At 39.3% G+C, this 22,925-nt stretch overlaps 1 protein-coding gene across 12 annotated transcripts in view; it reads right to left on the bottom strand.

Moving 5' to 3' along the window:
* Positions 1 to 22,925, bottom strand: part of SEMA4D (semaphorin 4D) — a 100,217-nt gene that overhangs the window by 47,123 nt on the left and 30,169 nt on the right. For 2 of the 12 annotated variants that reach the window (XM_064736220.1, XM_064736219.1), the window contains exon 2: positions 22,579 to 22,760. The exons of the other annotated variants lie outside the window; for them this stretch is intronic. The gene's annotated coding sequence lies outside the window, so the exon portion shown is untranslated. The remainder of the gene's footprint in view (positions 1 to 22,578; positions 22,761 to 22,925) is intronic. 12 annotated transcript variants of the gene reach the window in all.

Here is a 22,925-nt window from a genome sequence, read left to right on the forward strand (position 1 = left end):
CTGGAGGTCAGGCCACCTCTCAAACAGCCTCCGGATCACCACGGAGATGGAAAGAGGCACATGAGCTGCTAGGATTTCCAAGCTGAGCCACCTCAGCTCAGGAACTCTGCTCCAAACACAGTCCATCCCTCCTCAGTGTGGTCCTTTGGAAGGGGCCAGCAACCACCAGTGTTTCCAGCAGAGAAGCCCACAGGCATGGGGCTGGGTGTGAGGGTGGCTGGGCTGAGGTGAAGGGTGGTTTGCAAGTAGGGGCTCATTCTCACATTCTCCTTTGGTCACAGCGCCATTGCCTGCCTGCCAAGACACCACCTGTAGCCATGCTACACACAAGAAACTACTCCCAGCTTGCCAGAAGCTATGACATAATTAAGCCCTTTAATCCAACTAGGACTTGATCATGAAATTAAACCTCTATGTGAGCACTGCAGGCTGGCAGACATCCTTCAGGTGCTCTTGCTTGACCCAAACCTCACAGGTGATCCTTTACAGCAGGTACTACAGAAGATCCTTAAAACTTACACCCTGTCAGATTTTAAGAGTACTTAAGTCTAAACTTATGGGAAAAACACCCCTCTAAACTGTTTCTTCTGGCAATGATTACTTAAGCTTGGGGAGAAAAATTACACCACGAATAGCTCATTATTTTGACAACTGTGACTAAGTCTTCAAAGATTAAAGAAAACACCTACTGGATTACAAATGAAAGACAGCCTGGAATACATTATGTAGAATAAAGAGATAGTCACCTTAACAAAATTTTTCATAAAAGATCCACAATCCTTCATATATGTGTGTTTGCATACACTTTATTTATTTGAAGAGCTCCTAATCTGTCAAATTCCAAACCACATTAATGTATTACAAGGCACTTCTGGCTGTCGCATCCTACTTGTTTTTAAAAAAAAATTTAAAAATCTGAAGAACAACTATGATGTACTACTTTTCCCCTGCACATCAATTATGATTCAGATCAGGAGCATTTCTTTCATTTTCTATTCAAGCACATGCCTGCTGTAACCAGGTCCTTGTGATTCTAAATTAAGAGAAGAAAAAAGAAAACTCGCTTATGAACAAATTTTCTTTACTTGGAAGTCTCTTTGGGAGGCCACAGGGGCAAATTTTAAGTTTGGTAACATTTCTTGTGCTACAGCACTATACACTGACCTTACTGAAATATCATTTCCAGATAAATACCCTGATAATCTAGAGCTATATTTGCTACCTCTATTTCAAGTCAGCCATAACCTATACATACTGGCTTTCTTAGAAAAACTCATTTTAAAAGCTTATATGGAAGCCACAATAAAGCCAATATACGGCTATGAGTAAGACTGCCCAGACAGCTGCTCACAGACTGTGTCTGTGACTAAGAACTTTCCTGTTAATGCCATGTGTGGTTTTACAGCTTAGAATTACATGAAAAGGTAGGCTAGACTACAAACTTCAAGAACAGTGCATATTACCATCACTATATTTAAATAATTGATCTGAAACACTAAAATAACTGCTGCTGACATAGCCCCCATCCCATTCTGGATGGGGCTGGTGATTATATCTGCACCACCTGTGCAAGACACTGGGGGTGAAAAACCAAGTAACAAATGTGCTACAATATTTAGAGAGAAAAGCTCAATTTTTCTTTTCCCCTTTCCTGCCTGCAAAGTTTACTTTTAAAAAGTATCTTAATTTCCAGACCCATTTACTTGCCTATCAACACCGGTCTACTTTTATTAAACATTATAGGAAAAATAAGTACATGAGCTTTAACCTGAAGCAGAGGCCCATGCTAAACCTTGTTCTGAAACAATGAAATGAAAAAAGTCCTGTCAGATCTCGAAAAGACATCTCCATCTCACCCAAACTCTGCTGGGATTCTCAGTTTTAATTCCTGTCACCTCAGAACTCCTCAGATCTCACAAGCATCTTCAAAAGAGCCAAGAAAAATATAGAGACTAAACTGGTGGCAGAGAGCTACAAATGCCTTCTGTATCCCAAAGACAAAATAAGAATATCAAGGATGGGCCAGCTACTGCCATGATGAGTGTTTCTCCATTTCTAAGGATATTGAAAGAATCTGTTGTTAAGCAACTTAACTTCCATAAAACTCAATAGGAGCTTTCATGATAGTATCTATGCATCCCAACCCTTGTTCAGAAAAGGATATGAGTGGGTTTCACAATTTCAGCTTTCTTCCAGTTACAATACCATACAAGTATCAATACAAGAATATTTTATTAAAAAACATGGTAGCAGTTTAATAAAAAACACAGTAATGGTTCTGAACCAAATTCCAATAAAGGTAGAGAATACCAACACAATTGTCTGAGTCCAACAGCCACAGCGCAGGAGAGAAGAAACAAGGAGGCACAAACGCATAAAGAAAGGAACAAGTACTAGCACTTCTGCTTGAGATTATTATTTTTAAGGCACCACTTCGGGGATATGTAAAATCTTTATGTATTCACACAGCCTTTGCTTAGGAAAGAAAAAAATTCAGAAGGAAGACTACAATATTCCAGTCAATGACCACCTCCACAATCAACAATTTTTCTGCTTTGAAAAGATCAATATGAAGGAGACAATTACTACTCCTCTTGTCATAAAATCCCACATAATCCATGTCTCCTTCTCCTTCTATCAGAGAAGGAGCAATCCTGGAAATTATTTGCTGGTTAAAAAACCTAACCAAAAGTCTAAGTTCTGCCTGCATTTTTCATTATTGCTCTTTCATCAGATGCTCTGCTCTCTAAGGTCCCTAAGAAAATCCCAAAGACCCACAAAAACACGTCTTACCCAAAAGACTATCAGTTGCCAATTATGGAGAAACATCTTCTAATATTAATAAGATGTTATTTCTATATTCATTCTGACAACATGCCAACCCAGGAAAGCTAAAACTAAGATCAACATGCTGTATAGTATACCACTTGCTTTCTTAAGAGCTTAGATCAAATAAGCAATTAAGTTTTGTCACTTTCAGAGAACTTTTGTTCCTCTTAAACTATGTAATACTACAGTATTTCCTGGTTTTACTTTTCTGGATTGTTTACATAAACTGCATTAGCCATGTTGACAGGTGATAGTCTGAATATGTTTAAGAGTTATCCGAACATAGATTAAGAAACACCTACATTTGACAGTGTTTCATATTTAGTGTTTTTCAATGCTGTCTTGGTATTTTTCTCTCATGACTTGAGAAATACCTGGCCCTCTCCCAAAAAAAAAAAAACCAACAAACCACCCAAAAAACATTCCCCCCCTCCAAAAACAAAAAAAAACCAAGAAAAAGACAGGAAGAATCTTTCACGTTCTTCAGAAATTACTATTTTACTATCTTGATAGTGCAGAAAAACCCAGTTCAGTATCAAGATTCTAGTTTTTCAGGCTTTCAAGCCAGTTTTTAACAAAATATGCCAGATACTGACAGGTTCCAGATTCTGAAGTTTCTTGACTCTCAGAGGAGGCAAATACAACACAGCAGCAGTTTTCACTACCAAAACACCTCTGGGCTAGTTTGCCCGCTGAGAACAATCAACTTGTTTGGCTGCACATATTCCTACACACTGTCAACACCCTGCACTGCTCAGGGACAGTATGCAAAACCGGCCTTAAACTACCTTTAAAAGTACATTCAAACACTGCCTTTCTTTTTCTTTTTTTTTTTTTTTTTTAATTCCCAAAAGTTATTTGGTATTCTTGCATGTGCAACAGAAGGAAAAAGAGGACCAATTTTCACCTCAACACATAAAATTACAAAACAGTACTTCTTCAACTGCACAGCAAAAGATTATGCACCCTAAAGAGAAGGCTTGGAAGAGGTTACCTGCTGTCCGTCCTGAAAAAGAGCTTCTGTGCTGGAAGAAAAAGGCAACTTCAGTTCAAGGAACCAGAGTCAGCTTCCTGGTTTTGTAAGACCTAGCACAGCCTCCCTGAGGGAGTTGCACAAGGTTGCTGAAGTAGGGAATTTGAACCAAGTTATTCAAAACAGTGGAGAAGTAATGAAAACAGAACTTAACTGTCTTTGGCTATATAAAAATCAGAAATTGAACCTTGCAGCGGTATCTACTATTAAAAAGAATCCCAATTAAAATTCACAGGTGGAATGCGCCAATTTTTTGTAAAGCCAAAACAAAACTGTGTCCACAAAAACCCCTAAAAAGCTATAAAAGGGGATTTCCTCAAGTATTCCAAATTATGCAAGGACACCTCTGACTTGTGAACAGGTAACATTTTTTCTAGTTCTGAGTATCTTTATCTCACTATAATGCACCACACCTGCTTTATCACACATGCCACTTTGAAACTGTCTTCCTCTCACGCTCAATTGTACAAATCATAATGCAAATCACTGGAACTGGTTAGGACAACACTTCACAGCAGGACAAAAACATGCCCATTCAATACAGCAAGGCAACCAGAATGGACCACAAGAAATTCATACATTCTTGAATCCACGTGTACCACATTCCCAGTTACATTTGGGATGAAGAACTACAACAATGAAATGCCAAACAGGTCTGTGATAGTAATTCTGAGTTCTCAGTTTTGGATGCAGTGAGGGCATGGGAGCATCACCACTCCAAAGTGCTTTACCTGTCCCTCCACAGAGCTGCTTCTACTGCCAACCACACAAATCCAGCTTTGTATTTGACAAGAATCACGCTGCCTCAACAGTAAAATCCATGCAATTTTTCCTTCATCTGGCATTACACACATTGAAGGTGGTGCAGTAAAGCCCTCTTTTATTTTTTTCTGCAATTAATTGTACTTCTGCGGCAGTTACCTGAAGAGTCACCATCAAATGCTGCCAATTCTCTTTCCAGTGCTCCAAGCTGAAGCCAGTGCCTCTTTGCATATGCTGTTTGTTTGGGAAGCTGCTTTTTCACCAGCAAGTTTCAACACTTGGGTTTCTGTAAGGCCTACACAGAACTTGAATTCTTTTTTTCATGTCACCCATTCATGCGATAAAGTCATATAGGCCATCTTCTCAAAGCAAATGCAGTTTTGGCTTCTAAATTTATTTCCACTGAAAATCTGATACGAAAATAAAGAATAACAACAATATACTATAAAACTGGTAATTTCCCTCAGGTCTGCTTACCCTTGCATAAATGAAAATAAACAGAAACATCTTATTTTTGCTTTCCATACCCATTCTTTGATACCCGACTTTCAGACAACAAATGTGAAGCTCTATTTTCAGAAACCACTGCAACAGCATAAAGAAGAAATGCTGTTTTTCAAGTTTCATTGCACTGACACAAGTAGAGTCTGACATTCTCAGCCCTCACACCTGGTCTACCACCAGGTAACAATTTTTTTCCTCTTTGTCCTACAGTATTCCACCTGCAGGATGAGATAATTCACTCTTTTAAAACAGCACATTTAGGTCCTAGATACCAGTTGATAAATTACATGAATGTCTGAGACACTCACCATAAATTTAGCAATGTGCCAGGGTGAATGGCTTGAAACAATTATCCCCTGGGTCCCCAAAATGGGGCTGGGAAAAAACAAGCAAGATAACTGCTCTTCTTCCTTACAGCTGCAAGGCATCCAAGCCTACCTACTTAAGCCATCCTGCCTCTGGCTGCTTCTGCATCCTCTGCTCTCCACCCATACCTCCCCATCCAGACCTACACCAGTGTGCAACTGATCAGGGAGGCCAAATGATCAACTTCCACAAGCTAAAAATCTGCTTTGGGGAGGGGCTGGATCATGGGAGTTTAAATCCAAGCACAGCGTCCCTTTCAGCAGCCATGCTAGCTTGTGGCAGACTGAAATACAAGTGCAACACTATGGGAGACATAAGTCTGTGTCTTCCTTGGGCAAGGAGGAAAAAATGGGAGTGCCAAGTGCTCACTCCAAGTCCTCCTTGCCTCATCTCAGGACCAAAATAAGAAAAGGTGAGGAAGAGATGAGAGATCTTGGTCCATGAAAGAAAACCCTGAAGGTCTGAGGGCTGTGTATGACTAGCCTGTGACAGACATAATGCAGCTCTCCCCTCTAATGCTGTATAGCACCCACCAAGTATGGAGCTTCCTGCAGAACTGCCTGCTAAAAAAGATGTTGAAAAGAACAGAACTTCACCCAAGGGTAACACCACTTCCCCAAGAGTAAACACTGCTCTTCCACTGCAACATCATTATGAAAACAACTTACTTTATTCAGCCAGTGATAAGCAGCTACAATTCCTTCTCACCACTTTAAACCTTTGGCACAAGTGTGTTACCATTACATTTGCTAGCATATTCAAGAAATTCCACTGTCCCTAAGGATTGGCAAAGATCACATCCCATGGCATAATCACATGTCCCAGCCAACCTCACTCAAAACATGACACATGAGGTCTAGGGTCAAAATTCAGAATTCACCACACACTCCAAGGGTCATTTAAAATAGCTGAGATCATCTCCAACAGCTAAATGCAACTCATGTTTTCCTACCAAGCAAGAAATACAGTAAAACAGCCTTGAAATTTAAGAAATCATCACCTCACTTAACAGATATAGCTAACACAAACAGCTTCAGTGGCAAGCATTTTAAAGGGTTTGGGATTTTGCTATGTTTAAGATTTGGCTAGGTCAGAAATGAACTATCCTTTTTTACTGTGTTAAAAACTCTACATCAACCACCTCAATTTTTATGCTGAAAAATAACAGAACCATACTTCTGAAATACACTGCTAGCGCTTTCCACCGACAGCACAGACATGGATTTTACAAATCATCCTTAGATTATTTTACCATTGCTCACAAATAACCTTTGCTGTTTTTTTAAACTATGTACAGCCAGAGAGTCTACACTCTTCTGTAAGATATACAAAGAAATTATAGATACCAGCAAATACAAAAATGTTTGCACAGAACAGAACTTGTTAAACATAAGCAGAACTCAGTCAGCAACAACTCAGCAATGACTGACTCAGGAGTTTGAAAAAAAACCCAAAACTCTGACACAAATGCAGTGATTAATCATTTGCTGTTGCATCTATTCTGTGGGGTTATACAGCATTGATCATAACTGTTCCTGCCTCAATACAACCCTTGTGCTGATATTAATAATGCAAAGGTCATTTTGACCTTTACCTAGTAACGGGGTATCAGTTTGTGCCCATATTACTGCTTTTTGTACATCCAAAAACGCAGGTGCAGATCTTTCAGTGCAAGTGCTTCAGGTTTCACATCAAATTATGTGGGAGCATGTCAGGAACAGGATTAATAGAAGCTTTGCTCGCAGAACATTCTCATGAGCATTACTGGGATTTTAACTCCTGCAAAGCCTAAAATGAGCTTTTTCTTATGCCAAATGAAATGCTGGAGAGAGAGTCATTGTAACACTCAATGATTAACTTCAAAAACCTTGTTTGCACTATCACAGATGTTTTAAGAGGAAAGATAGGAGATATGCACACCACAGAGGTTCTGCCTCAAACTTTGTTGATAAAACAAGTTTCTAGCTGTTGAAAGCTAAATTTGAGGGTTTTTAATATTACAGAAAAGCAGAACTGGAAAATTACACAAAGGCATTAGAGGCAAGATGAGATTTATGTGCTTCCTACAAGGTTTAGGGCTCAACAAAGAAACAAAGCTTTCCTTGGCAATGCTGACCTCCAAATGCCACAGCAACCACCATTCATGTCTTATCTCAAACCAGAGATTCCCACCCCAGAACACTTACAGCTTTCACATTTCAAATGTCAGAGTTGAAAAATTAGGTTAAGCTGAGCCCAATGCAAAAGTTAATCCCAAACAAGAGAGATATGTCAGAGAATTCAGTGGCAATTAATGTCACTTGTGAAGCAGATTCTGCAGAGGTGTTCAAGCCATTAGCTGCTTCCCTGTACCCCTTCAGAAGTTTCTGTGGCCGTCAGACACTGGTGACATGTTACCATAAAACATGCAAAGAACATCCTTAAGACTGCTATATCCCCTTTCCTTGGTGCACAACCCAGAACAAGTGGAGACAGGACTCGGGAGGAAACCTTCACTGTCTGTATTCCAAATGTCATTCTATGCCACAAAACACCCTTCTCTTTTAAAGTGCGCTCAACAAAGCAAAAAAACTAACAAAAGCCCCCATATACCCTATAAAATAAATAGGCCCTTTCTACAAAGGAAAACAAACATCATCCTTCTATATTAATTCAAATAAATTAAACTTTAAAGGTTAAAGTTCTTTGTGGATGTATTAATTTTCTAAATTTAAATTTCAATTGCAATTGAGCTTATTTGCTAAAAATCTGGTCATTTGCTTTGGTTTCAATTTTTGCTTGATAAAGTCAGACTTAATACAGTAAACGAATGACTCTTACTAAAGCATTATTTTCCTTCTCACTCTCCCTACACTTCCCCCAATTTTCTCTAATTGAAATATTAAACTATTGCAAGAATTTATAATAAAAAAAACCCAAAACAATGTCCCATTATTAAAATGTGAACCCAGAAATGTTGTTTATTTGTGGAGCAACTTCTGATACACAGTTTTCTTTCTGGCAAATTATTATCTAGACTTCTTTGAATCCAGAAATTTTATATTTTTTTTTTTTTTAGAAATTGAAAACCACTAATCTTCAAGTTTCCTATAGGATGTGTAGACTTGCACTGAGAATTTAAATCTACTAACAATCAGCTTGCTTTTCTTAAGTAGCTTTTGCAGATCTATTAGAAGTCATCCAAGGTAACCATGAGCGTACACACTACAAACTGAAATCAGTACTCCAGATTAACGTCCTTGTATTAGCTGCTTTGTTACCGCTCCTCTACAATTTAAGACAGAATGACAAATCTCATTATTTTTGTTGCTAAGAATCCTGTCTCCTGCTGGACTGTTTGCTAGCAAGCTTCATTTAAGCTTCCTTATTCTTACAGTCTGCAGACATATTTCTGCTTGGCAAAACAGTCTTTAACAACAGATTTGTTGCTCAGTGACACATGAGAAATTGCACTACAGTTTGCATGCGATGGTCTAAGTTGCTCACCAGCAAGGTCAGCCAACTGCACACCTTAAGGCACAACACAAGCTGCTCCTTATTGATTACAAAACCTCCCTGATTGCTCTCTGAGAAAGTCTAAAACTAGTAGTCACTCTGCAGAAAAAATATAGGTACCACAGTACCTATGCTCAAACAGTTTCTCTATCTTTCTAACACAATGGGCATTAAGCACTTTATCATCAGCTCTTTTGAGCCATGGCACTTCAGAAGTATCTGAGTAAGGTAAAGTTTTTGAAATCTAACATGCTCTGAAAGGCTGGTGGCATATCCAATGCTTTAGTGACAGAAAATGGTGATGCAATTTCACAACAGTTGACCTCTCCCTCAAGAATGCAAGCAAAACGCTTGCCATTCTGCGTTGCCTTAGATGCTGTAAATGGCATTACTCCTAAGCAGGTGTTAGCATTTGAAAGTACTGCTCAAAATGAACCCTCACCAAAACAATGACAAACTTATGACAAACTAAAGAATTAGGTCTATTTCATATATGTTTCAGCAGTGATATAAAAGTTTCATCTTGCTGACATTTACCTAAGTTCTCCAAATTACTCATGATACACAGGGAACCAAAGATGCATATCCCACTGCTTCTAAGACTATGAAAACTGGTTGCTTCATTCTACCTACTATAGGATTTTTTGCAAGATTTCCTACAGGAGTCCTTCCTGTTTAACAAGAGAGGCTTCACAGGACACTTCCTGAGAATACATCTCCTGAAAACAATCTGGTCAGGTCCTGACCAAGATGAGCTGCTGACTAGCAATTGCTCAGACCACTCCATGGGCGATGAGTCTTTTTTCATCCAAGGCTCAGAACTTGTCAACAGCATCTATCTTCCCTCAAGTGCTCTGGTACATTTTCCATGCATTATGCTCAAGCTTCTCTTGATACATGATAGTGCCGTTGCCAGTTCTATGTCTGAGAAAGAGTGCAAGAGCCTGGGATCAATTCCTTCACCTCCAAAGGACAAGGTAACTGCAAAAACAGAAGGTGACCATGCCTGGGAAAACAGCTACTGAGCAGAGCACTCCACCAGCTGCTGTCGCACACAGAGGCTGCTGGTGAAAGCCTTGCTCAGGAAGCCTACTGAAATGTCACACTGGACACAATGAAAGCCTCTTCTTGGTAGGGCACTTGAACAACAGCTTAAAAAAGCAAAATTTTACCAATCAGTAAGACTTGAAGACTTCATCAACTCCCAAAGAAAGAAGGTGAGAAGCCTGCCTAGTGAGGATTTTCATGTGGCTTGTGAAAGTTACAACTTCAGCAATTCAGTGAAAGTTTGCTTATGTCACTTACCAAATAGTTCTCTCCTACTAAGCCACTTCATAAGGCTTCACGGGAAAAACAGATAATAAACAAATAATGTTTAATAAACATTATCTATCTGTCCTTTTAACAGTCTGAGGAGCTGGTAGCATAGCTTGCTTGTAAGCACCTCCCACCTTCCATTCTCCTCTGTGAAGAGTTCCCAGCCACTCACCACACTCCTTCACAGCTACCTTGACACCTACCAGAGCTACCTCATTCTAGCAGCCACTGCTTTGCCACCACAGGACTCTTCCAACTGCACAGAAGGTCCACACTGGCCACAGGAGTAGTACAACCACACTTTCAGTATTTATACACAAGGTTAGAAAACATCCATTAGCTGAGACAATCTCATGGATATGAATGCAGACAGATATGAAAAAGTGCCTACTCTCTCAGGAGCACTCTAACTGGCCTTCTTGCAGCCATACCCTGTGCCCTAAATAAACCCCTCTCCGTGAGCTGGTGCTAAGCGAGAGGTGCGAGTGCAAGCAAAGACCCCATGCCAGGCCCTCTACTCTCTTCCATGCTGCCAGAAGAGGCACAGGTTAGGTGGACTTCTCTCTCACATTGCCATCCAGGGTCCTATTTCATAGTTTTGACTCCAGGATGACTGATAAACTTTCAGACCAACAAGCATCAAGAAGCACTTTCTCAGACAGCAAAGCACATAGCCTGTTCTTGGGATGTCAACAACAGAGATGCATGATTTCAAGAAATAAATGTGCCATCATTTGGACTGCCTCACTGAGACTTAACCTAGAGCTGAATGGTATTTTTCAGGTGAAATGTTCATCCAATAAAAGTCTGTAGTCCTCCAATCCTTGTCTTCTCATCTTGAAATTGAGACAAATAAGATTACAAGACCTTAAAGTGATCTGTTAAAGCAGATAAAGCAAACACCTCAGTGTGTTACTGCAGCACACTGGAAGACTTAACAAAAACAAAAACCATTTCTCAGTTGAAGAGAAGACCTCAGGAAGAGGTCTTCATAGCAGCAAAGCTATGGAGGAACATGGAGCTGTTTCTGCTGCTTGCTTGCCAAATTGAAACAAGAAACAGCAAATAAAATGCTTAAAGAATATAAAATATTATCAAATCCCATTTCAATGTCAATTGCTCGTAGTCCTAAAGATTAAACTCTATTGGATTAGAAAGGATGACATGTCACCTTCAGAAGCCTGTCTGTGACAATTATATCCATAAGACTGCAGAAGGCTGATCAGCAGCAGAAGGATAAGGCAAGTCTACAGACCTGAAAGTCAACTTACTAGTTCACTTTGCAAATAATATTATAGGCAGGCCAGGGTTTACACAGCATTCACTATTAAATCTACACAGTGGATGCTGCCCATCAAGAGGACTTGAGGAAGCTAGTGTAACAATGACTGAGTTTTTTGTACCTGAAAGAGAAACAACCACCGATTAGCAGGATTTGCATTAAGCACTAAAGAGAACACCACAAGAACAGAACAGGCACAGCTTGTTTGGGCAAGTAACATGCCACATAGTACAGTGGAGATAAAAAGTAAAAATAAAAATAAAATTCAAAAATCAGCTGTTCAGAAGAAAGCTATCTCAGGAGAATAAGACAAAGAATAAGTTTTAAACCAGGACACTCTACAGTCCCATCATCATAAAGATCTCACTCAAGAGAAGCAGCACAAGAGGTTAGGGAAGGGAGCAAAATGACATGGAAGAGACAACTGCAGTTACTCAATTAAGCACAACCTGAAGCCATGACTTAAGGCTGTATCCTTGGAGTACTGCCCTTCCTCCCACCCTCCTCCTGGGCCACCTTCTGCAGCACTTCAGAGTAGTGTGAAGCTACCTGTGAGCTATAGCACTGATAACCAGGTAAAAAGTTGCAGGAGTGAATATGGGAATACCAGATTCATTTTCCTTTGCTGCATATTAGGAAAAATCTGGAAACAAAGCAGATTCCAACTAAGAACTATTTGCACTCCAGTCTTAGCAGACATTTTATCATCTTAAAATATGGATCATTATTACATCTCCAGTTTCAAGGAAGCTGAAAATCTTCTCCACCAGCAGAGAAAAACACTACCAAACTAGAAAAAAATGTTTTCAGATGTTGTGTATTATTTGGTTCAAACCAAGGCTGACCAGACACAAGAGGCATCTGATCTGCAAAATGTCTGCAGACATTTTCTTTTGCTTCTGCTTATAATGGGTCTGTGGTTGACAGAAGCTAAACAAAGCAAGAGCAAAAGCAGAGAATTTCTATGGGTCAAAAGATTAAACCTAGACTGCCAAGTGGCAATCATTTCTGCCTTTATGAGGAAAAGGCCATAGTTAGAACAAGCTGAGTGAATTTAGTTAAATCATAACCACATTAAGCCTCTCATCTCCGTGCAGAACATCCCAGGCTTTGCAGCTAACATTTCACTACGTGAATGGGTAGAAACATTTGCTCACATAAGCTGGTTAAATGTGATTCAGCCCAGATGTCTGAATGGCTTAGCAGTCTTTGTTTGCAAAACATCAATAAAGAATGACAGACACAAACACAGGACTGAGTTTCTGTCCAGAGGACGTGCAAGGACTGGCATTTAATAAGACTACTTTTCATAGCATATATTGCTAACACTCAGTGATGTACCAGAACTATGGTTATAAAAGTTCAGTTCTTGTTCAAATGAAAGGTGAAAATGGGTGCAATCTAGAATCTAAAACACCTGTCCATTAGGGTCTCCAGAACCTTATGAAGCAGTGCTGCATCTATCAGCAACAAAGAGAGACGAAAGAAGAAATAAGAAAAATGCTGCCAATCTTGGCGAATACCCGATACAACATGGGGTGGGGTGAACTGCTCCACTTACAGCCCTGACTGTTTTCATAAACATGTACCACGATAATTCCAAAAGCATTGTCTTACGGACAGTGGCAGGCATGACATAGCTAGGGTCAGAATTGCATTTACAGTGGATGTGCTCAGATACTTCTATCACAATAGTGGCACTGTCCAGCTCTCTCAGTACCACATACAGTTCTGGGAAACACACAGATAAAAGACAGCATTTTAAAAGAAAGTATCATAGGCATACAAAGCTTAGCAGGAGAACCCAGGGTGCAAATAACACAGGAAAAACTTCAAACAAGGCCAGTAACATGCCAGTAATTCATCCTCCCAAATTCAAGGTCATTTTCTACTCTCATGGTGGAATGTATTGATTCTAATTAAGCACAAAATTTCCTCCAGCAATATGATGTCTGGCTCAGCCGGTTTCCACAATGCATGTGTACATTACAAATTTACCCTTTAAAAAGCAACCTGGCTAAAAACTATAGTCTTGATCTATTTTTCAAATATGTGTAAACATTCACAACAAACTTCCACACAACTACTACGCCGAGTGATTTGGTTCAGTATGATGAAACAAATCAGTACACAAATACCTTGATAAATAAAGGCATTCCTCTGACTCAATCATAAACAACAAATTAATCCCAACACTACTGTCCTAGATTATCTGCTAGAGGCATTTTAACAGAGCTGAAACCAACACAGAAGCTTGTTTAGAGCCCTTGTTTTATACTCCCCAGAATATACTGTATACCAACAGACAAGCCTTAACACGCAAGTTCAGATCTGCCAGACGCACCAGTCCTCCTCCATTACTTAAAACAAGCTAATACTCAATTTGTAATAAAGAGGCATTTCACAGGCAAAAGAATGGATATGCTGCAATCAATACCAATAGAGTTAGCATTATAGCAGGACACTGTCTTCCCAGATATCAGGTTTATTGCCTTCAAATTTAAAATCAAAGACAACAAATTAAAGGAAACATTCAACTCTGAAAGGACCTAACAGCCCTTCAAATTCTCCTCCTTAAAGGTATCTTTGAAGCTCTACAGACATTCTGCTTGTAGAAGGGTACTCAGATATTGTGACTTGAGAGTATTTGCCTTGACTCAAACTTTACAAGCTCTTTTTTAACACTGGGGCTAGAAGGACTGGGAAAAAACTGAGCATCAAGTACCTAACTGCAGCTTAGGTGCAAGCAAAGCAAAAATTTGCTCACTGCACACACAAAACTTTAATCAACACAGGAACACCAAAATCCTGAGCAACCATGCTCTTGGTACACTTCTGCCAGAAGTTTTTTATATTCTAAAAGAAGAAAATTACCTTTCAGGTATCACTCTCCTTCAAAAGCCATTTGTAACTCCATTCTGTTACATTTAGTTATAAATGCAGTTTTTCCACTGTGCTCTCCAGAAAGGAAGCAAAAAAAGAGAAAAACAAAGGATTTTGTCGCAAAGAACAGAATTCTGGTGTCAAGGAGCAAAAAATCAACTCTCAGAGAAACATGCACAGAAAGTTTACTGATGAAACATTCAGTCTTTTGTTCTAATTCATATCTATCATTTCACAGAACAAAGGCACCACCCTCCTGCATCTGTATTTTGAAGGCACATGGACCAGTTGTTTTACATGGAGTTGTACAAATATTCTACCTGCCACACACTTGGGATGGCAATGTACAAGCAGTTCCTCTAGCCAATTTTGTTCCAAAAGCAGCAACTGCTTTCCTTGTCTAAAAAGAATTTAATGAAGCCATCTGCTTACAGTTCAGTCTATTCTAAAAACATCCTGCATTCTTTATGCTCTCTTTTACAGTTCAAAGTCTGGCTAGCATCCCAAGGCTACAACCTTTGCAAAAAGCATACAAAAATGCCTGAAAAAATTTTGTTCATATTTACATTAAAATACTTCAGTATCTGCATATATCATATGCAGATAGCACATCACTGACAACATTTTTGGCAATACTTGTATTTTGAAGAAAGGCAATAGACTAGTAAATTGGAATGCAAATTAAATCTTGGAATGCTTGTTTTTAAATATTTGAATGAATTATTTGGTAACGTAAACAACGTCCAATGAGGAAGCTAACTGATCGACAATTTAAAAATACCTCAGTGTTACAGCCTCATATAAGCACAGCCAAGAAATTAAGAACTTAAGTTCCTTTAAACTCTATCCAATGCATCTGTAAAATAGCTATCAGGAAATGCAGATTTGAAACAACTACTGTAGGCGCCACAGGAAAGTGCCATGTTTAATTGCCACACACCTGTGACAGCTGCTTTCAGCTGTCAGGATGTTGCCATCCATGTGGGATGTACAGGACAAGAGTACCGGAAGCAGCACAACCAGGCAAGAATGAACCTGAGGTCAATCTTCTGTGTGAAGATTGTTCTGTTCTTCTATGTGAAGATACTTCCTACTTCTACTTCTTTTGACCTTCTACTGCTTTTACACATAGTAAAGATAGAGAACATATACTAACTTTTAACCCTATAAACTTAGAGGCACATTCCTCCAATTTGTCATCTGTTAGCATCTCTCTGGCAGCAACCTAAAACATGATATTCCAAGGAAATATACTGCAGCAAAAGATTAACTTCTGCGGCATCTGGCAAACAAATAAGAGTAAGCGTGGTTTTCCAACTGAAAAATACTCCCTTTACACACAAGCTCAAAACCTGTTTCATTGTGCATCCAAGAGAACTCTGAAATCAACAGTGCTGTTAATCCATTAGGAAACAGAAAATACATTCATCATGGTACCAAACACACTGGGAGCTTCAATTTTGCCTGGCTCTTCTATATCACTTTAAAACGCAGTTAATGGTTATGCTAAATTACCAACCTAACACCATGAGCCAGAAACCAAAAAACAAACAAAACAAACAAACAAACAAAAAAAACCTCCCAACAAAAAAAACAACCAAAAACCTGTAAATGGCACAATAATCACATCTTACTTTGTTTGCAGGGAAGTAGCCTGAATATACATGTTTTGGGGTTCATTGCTTCCACACTGAGACTTTCTAGAAGACTGGCAACAAGAAGGGGAGATATCTTTCAAATATTTTTATGACCGTTTCCAAAAAGCATGGTTTCTCTGTGGGACTCACACTTAATGTACTAAGACACACTGCATATCCAAAATTTCAGTAATCATCTGGTGCCTATGAAAGTTATGACAATAGCACAGGACAGGCAAAAATCAGATCAAAGCTGCTATTTAAAAAAAACCAAAACTTTAAAGAAAACCCAAAACCAGCAAAATTCCACAACAAAACATGTGTGAACATTTGTTCTGTTCTCACAGCACTGAGTGTCAAAATTTCATCCTCACAGTTCAGAACATAGTGTCAATTAGCTCCTTCTTCAGAGAGCCAAGGCTGTTGTAGCATGAAGAGAAGGGAAAAAAAATCTCAATTTACATTTTTTCTCCCAGATTTCTCTGTAATAAAACCAGAATTCCACCTTCCAAACTTGGCCTTTTCAAACAGCATAGAGCAAGGAAACCAAGGCTGTCATTTTGGGGTTTTACACATGAAAAAGAAGTAGAACTGCAATACACTGTAATGATTAAGCAGTATATTTTTTTCAAAAAATTCTTCAAAAGCAATCACATGTCTAGGGCCACAGCCATAGGCAACTCATCTAAAATAACATGTGGCTGACAAGAGATGGCTTCCAAACTTGGCCAAAGCTACCAAAGGGCCTCCATAAGGCCAAAATTAAACTTCTCATAGAAGCCAGTTCTCCTGCTGCAAACGGTGGCATTTCCTCATTCTACGTGCGTTAAGTGACTAAAGCGTAAGAGTCATGAAAATCACATCAGAAAGCACTGCCACAACTGTTGAAAACACAAACACTGTTCTAAAAAGCAAAACCAGTTCATAATTCTAAGGGAAATTATGTAAGTAGGGTGTTTGCTACACTCACTGATTTAAAACACAAAAGTATACTTCTTCTCTGCTCCGGCCTGAGAATTTGTGCCATGGCAGCAAAATTTTCATTAAATGAATTCCATCAGCATTACCCTCTGTGCCATACTGAAGGCACATCTACAGAGGAATGGCAAGATGGGCCTTATTGTGAACAGACCTCCAGAACGCTGTGCCTTCCATCCCTACATACCCTTAGTCTCAGGCCAGAAGACAGGCACCCAACAACACACTGCATTCACTGTGCAAAGGGCAAGCAAAAGATCCTCCATCAAAGGTGGTATGGGAGTCTGCACTTGGCTGTCAGTGGCTACTCTGGAAATTACTGCTCAAACAGCACCATCATCCAGCTCTTTCTCACATTCAATTAAAATACCCAGCACCATCCCCCACGGCATACTGAACCAACCTAGGCCATACAGAGAGAAGACTGGCATTCTCTACAAACATGGCAAAAAGAGAAAAGGCCCTCCCTCGAACACCACTTTCTCAACCAGGCATGCTAGCTGAAAGAACTAAGGTAGGGATCCACATTGCTGCTTGTTTCAGCACTTCTCAGGCCTGCCATGGTCTGGAGAATATACTTCTGGGATATAAAAAATATACTTCTAGGATGTACAAAAAAAAAGTTAAATATATTTTCCAGGCTATTGATGGAGTCACATCTGCACATCAACATGCCTTTTTTCCCCCTTGATGTCTGGCATCCAATCAGCATTACTTATCAAGGATTAAAGAGAATGTAAATTACCAAGTGCTTTTGCTCCATCAGAAAAGTCCCCAAATGTTTGAAGAGTATCAGGCACAAGATGGAAGGTAATTTGAATAAATATTAGCCGTGTTTTAATGGAGATGTAGAGATTTGCCAGCAACCAACACAATCTTCACTCCACCTCTGCCAACCAGGAACAGAATGTCATCACCCAAGGGACAAGAACAACAAGATCAGACACACAAGCAGAAAAATCCAGGCTTTATACAACCACCAGACAGAGACTGCTTATAACAGCAGTATATATGTAACATATGCATTAGAGTGAGAGATGCAGAAAGCTACACATGCAGAGTTTTCTTCCCCTTGTTCTTACAGACAAATGAAAACACTTGATTTGAAGTTTCAAAAAACTTACTCAGCAGGAAAACTAGGCTATTTGCTTTTATGTGGAGAAATGGAGGTGTGACACCACTTTTCAGCCAGATCAGTTTCTAAATACAGCTCAATATAGAGCCAGACAAGTTTTAAGAGAACTTGCAAGAGAACAAGCAAAAGCTCATTTAATTGCAGTCTTTTCAGGAAGAATATGCTTGCTCTCTTCCGCAGTGCAGAACTACAGCTTTGGAAAGTGTAACGGTTTTTACTGAAATTCTGCCAACCAGAGAAAACACACTGGAAGCTACCAGACCAGTTGCTGCCATGGAACAAAGCATCTTGAATGTGTTCTTCACAAGTTCAGGTTTCCACTGATCCACTTGTCTCTTCAATTTCTAATTGCAGGAGTGTAACTTTTTAATCTCTTTTATGTAATTTTCTTTCTGGCAGCTCTACTTGATGAACTATAATGCATGCCTCTTCAGGTCACAGCACATACAGGGTTAACACTCTTGCTAACCGAGTGAGAAAACACTGCAGAATACCAATCTATTTTATTTGAAGTCTGTGTTAACTTGTGTTTGAGCTACAGTGAAGGTGAGAAGCACACAGAGAGGCAGGACCTCTGAGGCTCTGAAAACTCTGTGCTGATACCAGAGGACTGAATAAGCATAAGTGCAAGTGCACAAGATGCTTCTGTCACACACACACATACACAGGAGAGCACTTCAAAAACACCAACATGAGCATCAGTGAAACACACAGCCACAGACAGGATTCTGATCTACAATAGTACCAACAATGTGTCAAAGCTTGTCATGCAGGTGCACTAAAGGGTGGAAGATGTCGAGTTCAGAGTACCAGGACACAGTGCAGATCCCACTACCTTTGCTCTCTTCCCATGCTAGATCTCATTTCAGTCCCTTAAGCAGACAGACAATGTGGGCTTCAGCTGCCTCCAAAGCCTCTCTCTACAGCAGTGTCTGGGGGATGCCAATACTCCATTCTCACTGCCAGCCAAAATGTGAGCTGCTCCCAGAACATAAATAAATAAGTCACTGAATTGCAGTGATCCCACAGTTCTCTTCTGTTCCCATGCTGATGAAAACTAGCAGACTGTTGCAGGGACGTAATGATTTTGCATTATGAGAATATAATGATGCATCACAAATGGTCAGCAGCAGGACCTAAAAACGAACACTGAGGAAGAACAGAAAGGGACAGGTTGCCTATGCTGAAGCCTGTTTATTTACTTTTGTCTTCCAACTTCACTGACCGCAGAACACCAAAAGCCATTTTGAGCACTGTGAGATAGAGCAGATAAATGCCTGATGACAAGTTCAGCAAAGTATAATTTGTACCACAAGCTGATTTCACTACTTGGATAGGACAAAAAAAAGTATGAACAAGCACTGTTAGCATGTTTAAAATGTACTTGCTATATGTTGAAGACTGAAAATGTACCATAAAGACCATTTAGAAAATCAAGGCAGTAGGTATGGCAAATATAAACCAACTGCATTTACAATTTTAACACAAACTCTCAGAGGCCTCAGCCTGATGCAACTTCAGACAAGAAAGGCAGCGAGAACAAAAAAATCAATCTGAAAGACACAGTTCTGTGTAGAAACCATATGAAGTAAACTAATTTGAAATACACTGGTGTTTAATCAAATTCTGCCCTCTCACCCTATCAAAGTTAGAGTAGCACTCTCATCAGAAGATTCTAAAAGCACTTCTAGAGAAGCAGGTAGTGGAGTGAGTAATTAATGACTACCTCCCTCCAGATCAATGAACAGTGACAGACTGATCATGACACACAGTACAGTCACAACAGCTGCAGCAGACAGAAAACGCTTTGTACAAAAGCTGCAATCAGGATAGTTTAGAGCTGCCAAAGAAAAAGTTAACATACAACTAAGACTTTCACACACAGGCACTTCATTAACCTTTGCTTTTCATGCTATGCACCCCTGAGTAACAAGTATGTGAAACTTTGTTTTAGAAGGCTTGTCTACCTTACTGTAAATGTAAAGGGCTCCCAAAGACAGCACAGCAGTTACTAAAATGTTTAGGTGAGTACTGCCATCTTGAAAAACACAACCAGGTCTGTGATTAAAGCCCTAAGCATGATGGCATCCACTTGCTTCCCTGTCAGAAGAACTGGATACTAAGCCTGTCACTCTCAGAAGCAGAGCTACAAAACAGATAAATCATAATTCACAGCTACTGGCACAAGTCTAACTTTTCTGCCAATCAATGTGTTTTAGATGCTGCAACTCATACACCAGTCTGAAAGGTTTCCAAGGCAGACAACTAAATACTCCTGTAGGTTAGTGTATCACTGAGCAATGGGCCTCCTAGCATAGTTTAAACAAACAAACTGTACTAACAGACTGTCCATTAATTAAAGCTGACGCTTCCTTGCCCATCAGGCAACAGCATTCAGGAGCCATCACATAACGAAACCATTGTTAGTCAGTCTCTTACATATTCAACTGGAGAACAAAAGGTGACTGTTGTACAGTCAACAAGGACTTGAACTACTGCAGGTAGCTCCACTTCTCATCTCTCAACAAACGCAACAGTGAAAAGAAAGATTATGAACTGAAAGAAGAGGCAAAAAGTCTTAGTAAAAATAAAACAAGTTTCTCCAAAGTTTCCTCCTACAGTTTTTCACTAAACAGCACCTTTTCATAACAGCCAGCAGATTTTAAGTACATCATACAACTTAACTACTGCTATTAGCTAGAAAAGATAGCACAAAACCCCTCCCCAGGAAGGACAGTTTATCCCTTCCTTCCATTCTCCTTGGTCACCACACTGAGTGCTCCTTTGAAACTTTTCAAATCTATGAAAAAAATACAACATTTTGACACTTGAGTATGAGACAAACATCTAAAAAAAAAAATCAGATATTCACTTCTTCCAAAACATTTGTGATATGACAGTTACTCCTCAGTAAAACTACAGAAACATAAGAAATTGCAAAACACTGTAAGGAAATGGTAATGAGAAAATTCCTTTCATAAAGGAAGTGAGAAGGATTTTGAGCTTCTGGTGGTGTTCCATTAATATGTATAACACATTTAAAAACAGAAATAAATTGTCTCAATGTTGTTTCGAAATTGTGATGTTTGATCACACTAACTACAAGCAGCAATCACAGGTGACACAATGTGAGGACCAACTGAAAACAGCAGAATAAATACCTTCATCCCAATTTTCATCAGAAAAAAAAAATTATGAAAGAGCATATGAATCTTCAGAAACAGCCAAAGAAAGAAATTCCACAATAAAATGAAACAGCAGGCTGAGACAAGTAAAGGGCCTCTAATGGTAGTGATTTATTCGATCACAGCCTGTTAGTGTCAAGTTATGTAATGAACCCACATGATTTAGAAATTCGCACAGAGAGATAATGTTTTTCAATTAGCAAAATGGATCTGAGTTGGCTGATGTCAAGTGCCTGTAAGTGATAATCTCATGAAAATGACAGATGAACACCTTAAACAAAGTCTCAAAATCCACTACTTTTTATGACTTTAAGTTTAAGAAGACATGCCTTAATGCTATCTTCAAAATCAACCAAAAGAAACTAGATATAAGCTGTAATTCTCCCAGTTACCAACACTTCTCATGTTTTTAAATACCTCTGCTTCTGCACTAGGATGAAACAATGCATGAAGTCGAGGCACAAAAGTCAGTAACAGTGCTGTGAATTAGACCAGGTGAAGCCTGTAAGAAATGAAACAAACTCATAATAAATAATACATGGAAAGCATTCACAGAAGGGAATATATGGATAGGAAAACAACCACGGAGCTAGCAGAGCCAAAGCTGCCACTGAAAACTAGTTTGCCCTTCCGTGTAACGAAGGCTGCTAAACCTGTCCAAAAGTCAGCTGAAGTTAAAATCTGAAAAATTAAAATCTTTCTCCTAGAAAAGCACTTCGCAATACACAGCCTCCTGCAGTTCCCAACATACAGCAGTGGTAGAATCCACTGCTACTTTTCTTTTATGGAAGTGTGCTTTATTACTGCTCTGAAATACCTGCTTTCAGTTTCAAAACACTGTGGTCTTACATAATTTACTCTAAGGAGTCAGCTAAATTTTTCTTCCTCATCATTTGTATTTATCCATTTATGCCCATTACATTTTCTTTGACAAGTCACACAGGCAGTGTTTCTTGAATTTATCTCACTGCAAACATTTTCTAGTACTTAACCCTGCACAACTCAGATAATATCCTGTACTCCCTCACAGGCAAAACAGATAATGGAAGAAGACTAAACCAAGCTTTAGTGAGTTCCACTAAACTGATATGCATTACAAGCAGCACATATTAAAAACATACATGGAATCTGCTCACAATCACTAAGACATTACAATAAATCTCCAAACTTACAAATGAATCCTTCCAAGTGTCCTTTAAAACTCTTTTTTGAGACATTCAGACAATGTCTGTCCAAAACCCCCTGTTTTCAAAGCAACCAGGTTGAGAGCCAAAAGTCAGGACGGAGACCAGCAGCCTCTGGGGGTTGTCAGCACTGGAATCCTCAGATGTCAATTTAGGTAGCTGGAGACTTACTGAAAAGAAAAGCCCACAGCAAACTTTTACTTTCCAGAATCTATAAAACACAGATACTCTTTACAACATAAAGGGCATAGGTAAAGCCATTTCTTGGGGCTTGTTTTGGGGGTTTTTTGTTGCTTTCTTTCTTCTTATAACAGTTACTTTTCAGTACACCAAGA

The sequence above is a fragment of the Zonotrichia leucophrys genome, chromosome Z, assembly GCF_028769735.1.
Source record: "Zonotrichia leucophrys gambelii isolate GWCS_2022_RI chromosome Z, RI_Zleu_2.0, whole genome shotgun sequence".
In the NCBI taxonomy this organism is placed as follows: Eukaryota; Metazoa; Chordata; class Aves; order Passeriformes; family Passerellidae; genus Zonotrichia; species Zonotrichia leucophrys.